This window comes from Lithobates pipiens, unplaced genomic scaffold, assembly GCF_037356315.1.
Source record: "Lithobates pipiens isolate NorthernLeopardFrog02 unplaced genomic scaffold, aLitPip1_a1.2 Scaffold_25, whole genome shotgun sequence".
In the NCBI taxonomy this organism is placed as follows: Eukaryota; Metazoa; Chordata; class Amphibia; order Anura; family Ranidae; genus Lithobates; species Lithobates pipiens.
The window spans coordinates 232,869,479-232,875,893 of record NW_027507787.1 but is presented as its reverse complement, the minus strand read 5'-3'; the positions used below and the strand labels follow the sequence as shown (position 1 = coordinate 232,875,893).

General features: G+C 52.6%; 1 protein-coding gene across 1 annotated transcript in view; it reads right to left on the bottom strand.

The window, feature by feature from the left end:
• The window catches only part of LOC143930957 (neurotensin receptor type 1-like), a 66,579-nt gene extending 60,406 nt beyond the window's left edge, over window positions 1-6,173 (bottom strand). Inside the window, exon 1 of the mRNA XM_077455660.1 lies at window positions 6,004-6,173. The gene's annotated coding sequence lies outside the window, so the exon portion shown is untranslated. The remainder of the gene's footprint in view (window positions 1-6,003) is intronic.
• Window positions 6,174-6,415: the final 242 nt, after the last annotated feature.

The window sequence follows — 6,415 nt, the reverse complement described above, 5'->3', positions numbered from 1 at the left end:
ACTTTTTGTTCTGCGAAGGCTTTATTATGCTGAATCGGTTGGAGGGCTCTTTGCTTTGCTGTGCCCCTTCTCACCATCATCACCAGTAATGAAAACACTTGAAGTCATATCAGCTTGAAGGCAATTTCATGGAAATACAAAGACAATTGACCCCGACCTCTCCCTCTATGTTCTCGCATTAATATGTAAGCAGATTGTTTTACCATGCAGGAAACGGCAATTTCGCCTACATTTGCAGTTATTGTAATATAATGTAGCAAGAAAACGTTACAACATTGTAATAATTTTCTCCGACCCCAAAGATTCATCCAGTGCCGTCAGGAATCACATCCAGAGACACTTTGCTTGTATCATCAATATGTGCAAAGCTTTGCTTGTTTCACATACGTGGAATGATTCTTCTACCCCCGCAGGGGCTGCAGGTGACTGGGTGCCCCACTCCCGCACAGCCAGGCAACGAGCATTTTCCACACTTTCTCCAGACGCATGGAACAGTCTTTGAGTTTTGGTTTTTTGTTGTTTTATTAGGGGGTAATGTCTTGGATGGAGAATAGGAATTATGGGATGCCCAGCTTGACTTGCAACAAAACCTGGGATTTTTTTCCCCCCTTATGAACACTCCAGAACTCCAGAACTTCCTGAACGCTGAAAAGTCTCATATGACGGCGTCCCGTGGTCGCGCCCGCCGGAGGACACTGCTGAACGCAGATCGGGGGTAAAGAGCCAATCAGCGGCTCTTTACTACGTGGTCAACTGTGTCCAATCACAGCTGATCACGGATGTCAACAAAAGTTGGTTATTGCCACTCTGTTCCTCATGCTGTGAGCATGAGGAGAGGAGAGCAGAGGAGAGGAGAGGAGAGCTGATAACCGGCTTCTCTAAAAGGGACATTACACTGATAATCAGGGCACTGATTTTCAGTGTCCTGATTATCAATGCAGTCCCAACAGTGCCCATCAGTGCCTCCTCATCAGTGTCACCTATCAGTGCCGCCTACCAATGCCCATCAGAGCCACCTATCAGTGCCCATCAGTGACACCTATCAGTTCAGTCTCATCAGTGCCTCCTCATCAGTGTCACCTATCAGTGCCACCTACCAATGCCCATCAGTGACGCCTATCAGTTCAGTCTCATCAGTGCCTCCTCATCAGTGCCCACCAGTTCCACCTCATCAGTGCCCATCAGCACAGCTTATCAATGCCCAACAGTGCCGCCTCATCAGTGCTGCCTATCAGTGCAACCTCATAAGTGCCCACCAGTGCCGCCTCATCAGTGCCCATCAGTGCAGCTTATCAATGCACATTAGTGCCACCTCATCAGTGCTGCCAATCAGTGCAGCCTCATCAGTGCCCACCAATGCCACCTCATCAGTGCACATCAGTGCAGTTTATCACTGTCCATCAGTGCCTCCTCATCAGTGTCACCTATCCGTGCCACCTACCAATGCCCATCAGTGCCACCTAGCTATCAGTGCCCATCAGTGCTGCCCATCAGTGACGCCTATCAGTGCTCATCAGTGCCGCCTATCAGTGTAGCCTCACTAGTGTCTCCTCATCAGTGCACATCAGTTCAGCTTATCAATGCCTATCAGTGCCTTCTCATCAGTGCCACCTATCCGTCCTGCCTACCAATGCTCATCAGTGCGACTTAGCTATCAGTGCCGTCTCTCATTGACGCCTATCAGTGCCCATCAGTGACGCCTATCAGTGCCCATCAGTGACGCCTATAAAGGTAGCCTCACCAGTGTCTCCTCATGAGTGCCCATCAGTGCTGCTTATCAATGCCCATCAGTGCCGCCTATCAGTGTAGCCTCACCAGTGTCTCCTCATCAGTGCCCATCAGTGCAGCTCATCAATGCCTCCTCATCAGTGTCACCTATCCATGCCACCTACCAATGACCATCAGTGCCACTTAGCTATCAGTGCCCGTCAGTACTGCCCATCAGTGCCACCTATCAATGTAGCCTCACCAGTGTCTCCTCATCAGTGCCCATCAGTGCAGCTTATCAATGCCCATCAGTGCTGCCTCGTCAGTGAAGGAGAAGAATTACCTGTTTTTCCTCTTTCTTTCATCTCTGCTATGATTGGACACCTGTTAGGCGTCCAATCACAGCGCCTGTCGCTTTACACTGAAAGTCCACCCAGAAGTGATATTTTAGGTCCCTTTTTTTTTAAAGTGCAGTGCACCCCAACAGACGGCATATGAAGTGTGATGCCCTGCAATGCGTTGTGTGCAGGGTCACCTATAGTGGGAACAGGCAGCCCCACATACCGAGCCCCCCTTCTGACCCTCCTTCCTCCTCTCTGCACCCCTCATACCTCTCTGACTACAGCCCCCCGATCCCCTGTGCCTTGGAAGGTGGAGGGGGGTGGGGGATCCAAGTGGGGCTTGCAGCCCTGGAATTTTGAAGCAGCACAGGACACATGACAACCAGTACAGACCTGCATATCATGATGTAGTGGGAAATCCAGGGGGGTGTGGAATGTGCAGGATACAGGAGGTGTCTCTAGTGGGGTAGTGGTGGAGGATGCATGGGGTGCAGAATCTGTAGTAATGGGGGAGGATGCAGGGGGTGCAGAAAATGGGGTAGAACGGGAAGCAGTCAGTGCAGAATGTGGGGTTGTAGGGGGTGCAGGAGGCGCTCATTGTGGAGCAGTAAAGTATGCGGGGATACTCAATGTGGGGTAGTAGGGGAGGGTGCAGGGGCTGCAAAATGTTGGGTAGTGGGAGGGCAGGGGGTGCAGAATATGTGGTAATAAGGGGTACAGTGGGCATGGAATATGGGGTAGTAGGAGATGCAGGGGTGCAGAATGTGTAGTAGTGGGGGATGCAGGGGGTGCAGAATATGGGGTTGTAGGTGATGTGGGGTACTGGGGGATGCAGGGGGTGCAGAATGTGTGGTAGTGAGGGATGCAAGGGGTGCAGAATGTGTGGTAGTAGGTTATGCATGGGGTGCAAAATATAGGGTAGTAGGTGTTGCAGTGGGTGCAGAATATGGGGTAGTAGGTAATGCAGGGGGTGCAGAATGTGGGGTAGTGGGGGATACAGGGGGCTTGGAATGTGGGAGATGCAGACTGTAGGGTAGCACTAGATGCAGGAGGTGCAGTGTTTGGGTGGTGGGGGATGCAGACTGTAGGGTAGTGGGAGATGCAGGGGATGCAGAGTGTTTGGGTAGTGGGGGATGCAGACTGTTAGGTAGCAAAGATGCAGGGGATGCAGAGTGTTGGGTGGTGGGGGATGCAGGGGGTGCAGATGGCAGGTGTAGTGGAGGTATTGAAAGTAGTGGGGGGTGCAGGGATTCCAAGTGATGCCTAAAGGGGGTACAGAGAGAATAGGATAGGATGAAAGGAGTGCAGATAGTGGTGTAATGGGGGATGCAGAGTGTGGAGGATGCAGGGGGTGCCAAGCTCTGGCAATACATGTGGATGAAAAGTGTTGGGTAGTGGGAGATGCAGACTGTAGGGTAGCGGGAGATGCAGGGGGTGCAGACTGTAGGGTAGTGGGAGATGCAGGGGGTGCAGAGTGTTGGGTAGTGGGAGATGCAGGGGGTGCAGAGTGTTGGGTAGTGGGAGATGCAGGGGGTGCAGTGTGTTGGGTAGTGGGAGATGCAGGGGGTGCAGAGTGTTGGGTAGTGGAAGATGCAGGGGGTGCAAAGTGTTGGGTAGCGGGAGATGTAGGGGGTGCAGAGTGTTGGGTAGTGGGAGATGCAGGGGGTGCAGTGTGTTGGGTAGTGGGAGATGCAGGGGGTGCAGAGTGTTGTTTAGTGGGAGATGCAGGGGGTGCAGAGTGTTGGGTAGTGGGAGATGCAGGGGGTGCAAAGTGTTGGGTAGTGGGAGATGTAGGGGGTGCAGAGTGTTGGGTAGTGGGAGATGCAGGGGGTGCAGAGTGTTGGGTAGTGGGAGATGCAGGGGGTGCAAAGTGTTGGGTAGTGGGAGATGTAGGGGGTACAGAGTGTTGGGATGCAGGGGGTGCAAAAAGAGGTGTAATGGGAGATGCAGGGGGTGCAGAGTGTTGGATATCGGGGTATGCAGGGGGTGCAGAATGTAGGGTAGTGGGGGATGCAGGGGGTGCAGACTGTAGGGTAGTGGGGGATGCAGGGGGTGCAGAATGAGGTGTAATGGGAGATGCAGAGTGTTGGATATCGGGGGATGCAGGGGGTGCAGACTGTAGGGTAGTGGGGGATGCAGAGTAGTGGGAGATGCAGCAGGGGGTGCAGGCTGTAGGGTAGTGGGGGATGCAGAGTGTTGGGTATCGGGGGATGCAGGGGGTGCAGAGTGTTGGGTAGTGGGAGATGCAGAGGGTGCAAAGTGTTGGTTAGCGGGAGATGCAGGGGGTGCAGAATGAGGTGTAATGGAGGTGCAGAGTGTTGGGTAGTGGGAGATGCAGGGGGTGCAGAGTGTTGGTTAGCGGGAGATGCAGGGGGTGCAGAGTGTTGGTTAGCGGGAGATGCAGGGGGTACAGAATGAGGTGTAATGGGGTGCAGAGTGTTGGGTAGTGGGAGATGCAGGGGATGCAGAGTGTTGGGTAGTGGGAGATGCCGGGGGTGCAGAGTGTTGGGTAGCGGGAGATGCAGGGGGTGCAGAATGAGGTGTAATGGGGGATGCAGGGGGTGCAGAATGAGGTGTAATGGAGGTGCAGAGTGTTGGGTAGTGGGAGATGCAGGGGGTGCAGAGTGTTGGTTAGCGGGAGATGCAGGGGGTGCAGAGTGTTGGTTAGCGGGAGATGCAGGGGGTACAGAATGAGGTGTAATGGGGTGCAGAGTGTTGGGTAGTGGGAGATGCAGGGGGTGCAGAGTGTTGGTTAGCGGGAGATGCAGGGGGTGCAGAGTGTTGGTTAGCGGGAGATGCAGGGGGTACAGAATGAGGTGTAATGGGGTGCAGAGTGTTGGTTAGCGGGAGATGCAGGGGGTACAGAATGAGGTGTAATGGGGTGCAGAGTGTTGGGTAGCGGGAGATGCAGGGGGTGCAGAGTGTTGGTTAGCGGGAGATGCAGGGGGTGCAGAGTGTTGGTTAGCGGGAGATGCAGGGGGTGCAGAGTGTTGGGTAGTGGGAGATGCAGGGGGTGCAGAATGAGGTGTAATGGGGTGCAGAGTGTTGGGTAGTGGGAGATGCTGGGGGTGCAGAGTGTTGGGTAGTGGGAGATGCAGGGGGTGCAGAATGAGGTGTAATGGGGTGCAGAGTGTTGGGTAGTGGGAGATGCTGGGGGTGCAGAGTGTTGGGTAGCGGGAGATGCAGAGTGTTGGGTAGCGGGAGATGCAGGGGGTGCAGAATGAGGTGTAATGGGGGATGCAGGGGGTGCAGAATAGTGGGAGGTAAATAGGGAATGTATGGGAAGACGGGGAACTTTGCAGGCAGGCTTCATGGGGTCCTATGAATATTTCCCCTGTACAATGCGGGGGGTGCCGCTCACAATGGTTGGGTTGGGATCCCCGGGGCAGTAATTCCCATTCAATCCATGAGAGATATTCCAATCCGGGGCTCTGATTACTCTCTTACCACACACACTAAGCAATAAAGATTGGGCGACTCTTCAATATACAATCTACAGATAATTCTCTATGCATTTCTCAGGATTGTACAATGATGGAAGACGATTGGAATCGGAGATGACAGATTTCGGAGTTGCGATCGTTTGAGTGTTCATCATCATCATCATCATCATCATCTTCATCATCATCATCATCTTCATCTTCATCGTCTCCGAAATAAATAAAAATCATACACAGGGGGTTGATTTTAGGAACACAGCTCTGCATAGTAACCAATCAGCTTCCAGGTTTTATTATCAAGGCTTAATGAAAGCATCTGAAGCTGGCAGCTGATTGGCCGCCATGCAGAGCTGCCCCAGATTCTGCACTCTCCAGTTTTAGTAAATCCCCCCGATGTGTTTCCTATGACGCCCCCCCCCACCCCACCCCCGACACACACATTGGGGGGATACAGGAAGATATAAATTATCATGAAGCAATGAGATGATATGAGATGATGAAGTCTGGCCACTTACCTGTGTGTAGGATGGGGGGATGGTGGAGCTCAGCGAGGAAGGTCTCCCCGGCTCTGCTGTTGCGTTCAGTAGAAACGTTCGTACTACATGATGCTGGGATAGGGAGCGGAGGAGGGGAGTCTGCTGCGTTCTCCTCTATGACTGGTGTACATCTCCTCCTCACCTGCCCCGCTCATCGTCTGCCGGGAGGATGGAGGATGAGCGAGGAGGATGAGGGGATGAATGAATCACACCACATCTGCTCCAGTGTGACATCACAGCGCTTCTCCATCATTCAAGGCTTTTTCATACATAGTGAAGCTCATTTTTTTTTCAGAATGAATCCATCAAAAACATTAAACATGACTTTTATTAACCACTTGCTTACCGGGCACTCATTAAACAAACAAAAAAAGATGGAAATTATAAAAAA